This window comes from Amblyomma maculatum, chromosome 7 (genome assembly GCF_055883805.1).
Source record: "Amblyomma maculatum isolate TAMU_Amacu chromosome 7, ASM5588380v1, whole genome shotgun sequence".
NCBI classification, from domain to species: domain Eukaryota; kingdom Metazoa; phylum Arthropoda; class Arachnida; order Ixodida; family Ixodidae; genus Amblyomma; species Amblyomma maculatum.
Genome location: NC_139350.1, coordinates 141,385,381 through 141,394,634, shown reverse-complemented (window position 1 = coordinate 141,394,634; position 9,254 = coordinate 141,385,381). Strand labels below are relative to the sequence as shown.

The 9,254-nt window shown below is 41.1% G+C and overlaps 1 pseudogene; it reads right to left on the bottom strand.

Annotated features, from left to right (window-relative positions):
* Nucleotides 1–2,645: 2,645 nt before the first annotated feature.
* Nucleotides 2,646–3,210, bottom strand: LOC146184884 (uncharacterized; annotated as a pseudogene).
* Between the last annotated feature and the right edge of the window lie 6,044 nt (nucleotides 3,211–9,254).

Sequence of the window (9,254 nt, the reverse complement as noted above, 5' to 3'; positions counted from 1 at the left end):
ATAGCGGGCACTGCTTTTCACCGAAGGCAGTTCTGGTACAGCATGACGATCAGCACACCACACAAGCTGCGGCCGTGAAGACGCGTCGCGATCAAAAGGGACGGCGTAAACTTCTGCGTCTCCAGTCAGGCTCTAAATCTTGCAAGGGACAGAAAAGATAGGAAGGTACAACTAATCCAGGCATTTAGTATGCTGAAACAAACAGGAATAAATGTCTCGAAACCAACATGAGAATCACTTATATTCCCTATGCTTTATAACAGGTCGGAAAAACAATCCCATATAGCGTTAATTGTACGGTTTCTCCACAGCACGTGGGTATTTTATGCCAACCCCTCCGCAATATCATAAGCTGCACGTGTTTTTCCGAAGATGTTATCTTATCACTTCGTACTTCGAACAGATCAGACCTGAAACTCATACTGATAATCATCCTGCCTAAGCTCACAAATACCAAATACACATGTATTACCAGTCACGGACACAAGCAGCACAAGAAGAGAACGCATTTAAAGTTAACAATGTCTTGAGTGACATGGAACTCTGCCACCAACATATTGAAGTCATCCACTACGCCGAAATTCAACATGACATGCGGCACAATTGGCAAGAAATGGACTACATTCCAACTTCTGAGGCGCCAGAATAATGGCCAAAACAATGAAGTATAGAAATAGGAACTGATTTAAGAGGACGGAAGCATGTGAATCTACTGCACGTAGCTCTCTGGCAAGCACGGAACAACTGGTCCCACAAAAAAGTGATACCAACCCGGAGCGCCCACGACTTTCGATTCGCCGGATCCGCGACATGTAACACAAAAGGAGGCCGTGGAATCTACACTAGGCGAACAACACGCAACCAAGGGCCCGAAGGCACAACGCACTACCTTCTCAAAGCTACTCACACCTTCTAGGAAAGACACCAGCTGCCAGGTGGACATCAATGGGCACCTTATCATGAACACCAGCCCTAAGGCAGCCACCCCTATGCACGTAACGCGTATCAGAAGTCCATTGGGAACAAGAGAAAATTACTCAGGACTAGAATCGAAATATTTCAGAAAGTACGTCATCTTTTTCGTTTTGCTAGAAAATTACCCGCAAGACTTACTAATGAACGTTAAGCACCGAACTATTTGTGAGAAAGAACGAACAAAAACTTTCTAGTTAAAATCAGCACAAGTTCGTAAGAGGTAAGCTGCTGCTACCTAAATATGCACCTAGGAAGCCAGGCATACCTTCTGCAGTTTCACAACAGCGACGTATTTCACTTACGAGACAGAACATAGATTTCAAACACGTCATTGCCATTTCGGCATATTTAAACGATAGTGATAAACAGATTCTAAAACAAGGCCGAACCTTCTGCTCAGCGAAAAATTGCTTTATTGAATATGACCTTCACCCCAATATGACTGATTTCGCGAGGAGAATACGTATTAAGGAATTCGCCGGAAAACTAAATAATCTACTGGAAGCCACTAACATTCTCAGAGTCCACAACATAAGGTTTTATTAGGCAGAGCGCATCCCCCAACTGGACCTATTTATTAAATCCGCCTCAAAAGAAATCGCTAACAAAACAAGGCTAGTTCGAAAGCATAAAAATCTATCTTTAACCGTAACAGTCACTCTTGACAACCTTGCTTCTAGAGCTGATATAGTTATCAAGCCTGGGACAAAAGTGGCAGCATCGTTATTCACCCAGTCGTAAATTACAGAAAAGAGGTGTATGCACAGCTTAACAACTTTTGCCTCTAGAAAAGTTCGATACCTATCCGACAGAACCATTCAGTGAATTCATGCTGAGTAAAATATGAGATCTAATTGCCTACGAAATATTTATCGCGATCCAATAAAATAGTTTAACCCAATAAAAAAACAAGCACGCTGATTTCACCTACTGCCCATGATTGACAATGTTTCTGCCGAAGCATTGATTACCACATAAATACCGGCAAGACCAATTGTACCGAACACTAACCAGACCACAGAAAACATGCCAATATACTCCTACATCAGCACCTAGCAAACTTCCCAACCGAGCTTCTTTCTTTCGTGCAGGACACACCTCGCTTTTTCAAAGTAATTGAGCTTTTAATGTCACAACTAACATTTCAGATGAGTGCATACTTACCACACTTAATGTCCATGGCACTCCGCATAAATATTCCTATTGATAAAGTGTCTAGGCCTTTTTTCATATATTATTAATCAAAAATCCCTACTCGCCTGAGTCGGAAGTTTATTTATCGCTTCCTAAACTATTTCTAAGTTTAAATTATGTCGAGTTTGATTCGTCCTATTATCTGCAAAATTTCAGAACCACAATAGTAACTCCATTCGCGCCGACGTATGCTATTATATTAAATCATCAATCAATCTTTATTTCAGTTTGCACATGCAAACTGGGGATGGTGAGAAAAAAGCAGTGAAGTATACACCGCTTGACGGGCCTCACCACCCCTACAAGTCAGCAGTAGGCACAAGGCAAATACAACCACTGGTAAAAAAAAAATGGATACAAGTGCTACTATAGAACAAGGTTGACAGAACATGTCTCATAACTGGCAGCAATAATAGACGCAGAAGACCGTGAGGCTATAACACAGAGTGGCACAGTACGTTCAAACACAATTGACATCACTGTAGCATAGATTGCTGAATAAAACTTTTACGAATGGAAGAAAAAAACAATATTCACTTGGTCACTCAGAGGGGTATTTAGGAACTTTGGCACAATAAATATCAACATACAAAACCCATAGTTAGGTCTGCACTTTGGTAATGCAAACCTGCTCTGCAATCTGATGTCGTATGATGAGTGGCGACATGTAATAGGAACAATTTCAGAAAAAAATTAATCCCCCTTTTTTATCGCTGATTTATAGAGACATGCAAATCTGTAGTCAAATAATTTGTTGAAAGGTACAATATTATAATGTAGGTAAATGTGTCTAGTAGGCGATTCATACGTCCCGTTGACAATTGCGCAAAGCATTTTCTTTTGTATTGTTTGCGGTTTATTGACATTAGATACCGTTGTATTGCCCCAGACAAGGAGGCAATAGCTAAGGTGGGAATAAAAAAATGCATAATATAAAGTAATTTTAGTTTTGATAGGTAGAATATACCTGTTACGTGAAGTAATTCCGACAATTCTAGAAAGCGTTAACACAATATTATTAACATGGGCATCCCATGCCATCGTACTGTTATACGTTACACCAAATGATTTGAATGTGTCCACGTACTCAATTACACTGCCATTGATGTATAACGAGGGGCGGTAAAGTACTTGTTTTGCTTTAGTAAGGAAGAGTACTGCTTTAGTTTTTTCTTTGTTTATCTTTAATGAGTTGGCTGATGACCATGTGGCAAGCGATAAGAGCGTGCGGTTTGCGGTGTCTGCTAAGCTTGTACGTCATTGGAAGAAAAAAAATAGGCTGGTGTCATCTGCATATATAATGTATTTTGCATGGTTACTGATATTAGGGATGTCATTTATATATACATTGAACAGGAGTGGCCCTAAAATGCTGCCTTGAGGGACGCCATTCGAAATTCCTAGAATCTGTGAAGAGGAATGAATTATCACCACATACTGAGACCGTGAATTCAGACAAGATTTGATTAGGCTGAGAGCATGCCCGCGTATGCAATAGTTCTTTAGTTTTGCAAAAAGAATATCGTGATTTGGGCAATCGAAGGCTTTACTGAAATCAACGAAAACACCGAGAGTTAGAAGCTGTGACTCAAATTTTTTTTAAAAATGTATTCCTTTTGGACGAGTAGCGCATGCTCCGTGGACCTATTTTGTGTAAAGCCATACTGACAGTCGGTTATTACGGAATGTTTCTGCAGAAAATGTTGGAAGCGGATGCGAATCAGTTGTTCTAAACCCTTAAAAAAATACGGAAGTACAGACACTGGCCTATAGTTTCCCAACTTGTTCGCATCGCCTTTTTTATATATCACGGCTACCCTGGCTAGCTGCATGTCAGTAGAGAAAGGAGCTATAATAAGTGCGGTGTTGTATATATATGTTAGGCATGGCGTAATTATGTCAAGAATGTACTTAACTGGTCGGCTCTGTATATTATGTGCATCAAGACTGCAGGTGTCTTTTAATTTTCGGCATATTGCAAAAACTTCACTTTCGTTCGTTGGTCTTAAAAGAGAGATGCCTCTATCTTATCGCCTAAGAAATTCGCGATTCCGGCATTAAATTGGCTATAACCTACTTCGGAAAAGAATTTATTAAATGTGCTTGCAAGGCATGAACCTGACGTCTCTTTACCTTCGATTATTAAGCTCGTTGTGTTCCTGCTGTGTGTGTTTCTATTTAAAACTAAGTTTAAGCGCCTCCATTTTTCTTTGGGATTTCTAGAAAGCTGGATATCAAACAAGTTGTTATAGTAAGCTGCCCTAGCTATCCTAATTTCTTTATTCAACTGATTGCGCAATGATTTAAATCTCGCTAGTACGTCCGCATCTCTCGTTTTATTGAACTGAGCAAACATCTTGTGTTTCTTGTTCACGAGTCGCGTGAGGCGACGGTTCATCCACGGCTTACGAGCATTTTTGCATGACGTTATGTCAACCACAGGGAAGCAGTCATTGTAAAATAAGAAAAAAATTTGCTGAAATTTGCGGTAAGCGCCCTCAGCTGTATTTTCTCGGTATACGGGATCCCAGTTCACTAAAACAATGCGTTTTCGAAATTGCTCAAGCCTTTCTTGAGAAATAAGTTGCCGTCGAGCCTATGAGTTTGCCTTCGTACGGATTTGTTTGTCTAGGTGCAAGAAAACAGGTCAATGATCACTGATATCTATTGCGATCCGTCCCGAAAAGAGTGTATTATGACTGCTTGTTACTATAACATCTAGCGCCGAAGAACAGGTAGCAGTGATGAGTGTGGGACTACTGATAGCATTGTGGAATCCAGTGGGTGTTCATCATGGGTGTTCTCGAATCCAAAATACTTATTTAATAAAAAAAAACACGCATATAGCTTAATTATATTGGTGATATCTTCATGATATGGCAGCATAGATCAAAATTACTTCTATCGTTTGTCTCCCATCTTAATAACCCCCCGCCGGGGTGGCTCAGGGGTTACGGCGCTTGACTACTGTTCCCAAGGACGCGGGATCGAATCCCGGCCTCGGCGGCAGCTTTTCGATGGAGGCGAAAAGCAAGGCGCCCGTGTGCTGTGCGATGTCAGTGCACGTTAAAGAACCCCAGGTGGTCGAAATTTCCGGAGTCCTCCACTACGGCGTCTCTCATAGCCTGAGTTGCTTTGGGACGTTAAACCCCACAAACCAAACCAAACCAAACCATCTTAATAACCATTACAGCAGCTTTGAATTATCTTGTGTTTCTTCGCAACTGCTAATGCATTTTTGAGACACCACGGTATGTGTGGAAAATGGAAAACAAACTTTCCTTGTACAGAGAGCCAATGAATCAGTACCAATACCTGTATTACACCCGTGACCATCCGACATTGTCAGCAAGGAATATTTGTTGGACATGCGACAGAGTTTAGAAGAATATGTAGCAATGATTTTGATTACTTGAACGAACTGCAACCATTGAAAGCAGCACTAATTCAACAAAACTATACCTGAAACTTCCTTAATTTGTCACACGAGAAAGCAACCATTTTAAACCGCAATGATGTGCACACTAAATGCCCAAACGTCGACACTGAACGCCATCCTTTTTTGCAAGGTAATTTTCCGACACCCTTCCAAAGATAAACAATATTCTGTGGAAATACCGCTCCATGCTACCGTCAAACGAAATCCTGAACAAAATATTCCCGAGGAACCAAGGTAACACAAATACTTAAGTGAAACCTGAGAGACATTCTAGTACATTCTAAACTTAAGAACAAGGGTCCAATAGAACGACATCTTTTCTCTCGCCCCAGAAGTAAGACGGGCAGATATTTATAAAACGGAACCGGAGTCAAAAGTACTACAAACTATTTCACTTTTCACATAAAGTCAGGGTTTACTTGCACATAATAAAATGTTAGCTATCTTCTAGAATGGTTTTTCTGTCTTAAACAGAAATATACTGAATTGAAATAATCGATTTTTTATTGAAATATTTGAACATAATTTAATAAATGAACTCAAGGCTAATGACCCACTAATGGCTGCGTTTGTGCGAGTTGGTTAGCCATGTTGATCGTGAAAGCCATAAAAAGATGGACGCCCTCGTTTGCCTCTCATTTGGCTAAATGGTCATCGGGCAGACGTATCTAGTCCAAGATCTCCAGAGAGCAGTTTCTCAGTATTTCAATCAGAAAGACCACACGTTTGATGAAAATAAATTATTTATTCTCAGTCAGGCTTGAAGGAACAGACACTGTAGCGCGGAATATCTAATATATCAATATAGAACATTGGAACCAATAGGAATAAATATCTCGAAGGGAACATTAGAATCACTTAAATATATCCCTTGTGCGCCATAATTTGTCGGAGAAACAATTGCATATAGCGTTAATTGTGCAGTCTGTTCACAGCACGTTTACACTCTAACCACTCCTCTGCAACATCATAAACTTCATTTGGTTTTCAAAACATATTTCCTTCTTATCAATTCGTACTTTGGTTCCCCTTCACTTCTTTTCTTCAGATAATGTAAGGCCTGGCAGGTGATTCGCATAATTTGTTCTAATTTAGTTTCTTCGTTATTCGCCTCTTCCTGCTGAAAGCTCTTGATGACATCCCCGGCAGCTGTATTTTATGAGGATCCTTTGTAAGCCAGTCATCTTTCTTGAAATGTGTATCTGCATCGAAATTGCACCTCGCATTTTAGCGTTTCCTGCTGCTGCCGCTTTTTATTTTCTTTTTAAGGTCAGGGGACCACCGGTTCTAGGCTCAGAAATGCAAACCAAAAAACATTTTTTTTTCACTTCTTGCCCTGCTTCTTTCTCCCTCACCATCCCCCCTCCTTTACTTTTCTTCACCGTAAGCAAAAGCGTAAATAAACTTTCGCCAGTGATGATCGTCGTTCTATAACGAGGACAAGGTTCGTTGTTGAAACGTTGGCTCGGCTTCCAAACTAAGACTCCCCCTCTGTCCTTCTTCTATGCTGCTTTATGCTGCGTAGCAATCTTCATTTTTGCAGCAAATTAAGCTGGAACGCTCACAGCGACAAAAAAAAGAACTTAGCTTTAAGTAAATATTGCTGGCAGAGCTCTTACATTGCGACAAAAAATTCCATCATCATGTTCCTCTGCTCGCTTTCTTTTACATCTTACTTGCGATTGTCAGTGGCGCATAGCTCTTTACCAGCGCAATGCACTATACCCTGTTGGGGCAGCATTACGGAAAATAGGGAACCTATATGCTTGACCGATGGACTGGGAGCGCTGAAATTGCTTCGCTATTTGCCGCGACACTGACCTAGAGGTAGCGCCACCGTCGAGTCAATAGTGTGGACCGGCAGCTAGCGCTACTCGCTGAAATGCACGCGGCATAGGTCCAATTCCAAGTTTACGGCAGGTTGGTTGGCAAAGGAAATGTGTCCTGTGCAATGGTTTAGCGATTTACTGTATACAATGTTCCAATGTTGCAGAAACATATCTGAATTTGGCCAATAATGGCGAAAAGAAGCGCGGATTTTAGGAAAACAAGACACGTAATCACTTGTCTTGTGCATTTGCTGGCGTCGTTTTGCACGCATTTTGATCTGCACCGCGCTAATGGACCTGAAAGTTTTGTGTACCACTTGCTTATGGCAACTTTGTTTTTCTCATCGCCTTTTCAACGGTGTGCGTATGTCTTATACGCGTGCCAGACATACAGATTTAGTTCCAAGCCCAGTAGATTCAAAGGATCGTTCTCTGGCTTGCAGTGCTTTAGAATGAATCAAGGCACAGCTTGGTTCATTATATCGGACTTGACTCGGAGATTAAGCTAGGTAAATGTAGCACTGACAGCGGGGTTGCCGTAGACTAAGTGCACGTAAATGCTGGCTAGACAACCAGGCACAAGTATTTCCCGTAAATGATATTACGCCGACACATTGCAGGAAATCTCGTCGCACTGGACAGCTGACTGTTCACGTGTACAGCACTGAGATGATTTATTTTGCCGAGCTCACAATGAGGCGAATGCTTCTTGCGGCCAATTCCAAGGAATCTGATAGTGTTTCAACCAATGTCCTGAAAGATTTCCTAAAACCGAGAAAAGTATGAGGGATTTTTTATGTGTGGGAGGTTGATAAATAATGAATTAGTGGTGTAATGATATCTTAACAGCGAAGATAAGAATTTCGCTGTGTACCAGGTTTTCTACAATTGACAAAATTTAGGGCTATCAGCGGTTAATATTCAGTAACATTGAAGTGCAAGCTACAAATCAGTCCCTGCGACGACATCGTAAAAACTGACCATGGGCGCTCTCATGTTCTGGCAAGCATGGAGAGGCCGAATACTTGTTTGCCACTGTAATTATTCAACAGTAGCAAAATATAATGCGAAGCAAAATATTAGGGGAACTTGCAAAACAGGTGCCGAATTTAAAACTACATTTCTTTAAATTAGTTCATTTTGTGTGACTATAAAGCTGTAATAATGAACGAACTAAACTTCGATAGTTAATACTTTACGAAACTGTGTTACATTCCCTTTATCAGAAATAACAAGTTTTCTTCAGGAGACAGCAGTAGCACTGAGACGAAAGAGGGTTTTATTGGGCTACCACTGAACTACATTTATTTGCGTGTATTATGTAATATTTGCTGCAACAATTGGGCACTGGGAGGATATGTTTATAAGACGTTCAGGCACTTTTCTATAACCAAATTTTGATCAATGCCCCTGTTATGGAGCGCGAAATCCTTCAACAGAGAAAAATATGTTATGATGTTTAACGTACCAAAGCGACATCGGCTATAACGGATGATAGAGTGGTGAGCTTCGGTATCGTTGAGCACCTGACGTTGTATAACGTGCAGTGAAATCCCACAACACAGGAGCGCATTGAGAAATGACTGCGATTGAACCCTCCGTTATCGAACTCAGCTGTCGAGAGCCCTATCACGCAGACACCATGACAGAGGTTTAACAGCCAGTAAAAAAGTTACATAAACAGCTCAATCGCGCACAGTGAAGTCACGGAGTGGCCGGTTTAAACTGCATTTTGCTATGCAGCAGTCTGCGGTCACATGCTTCAGTAGCGGCGGCATCACAAACATAACGGGAACATACGATTTCTGAGCATTTTC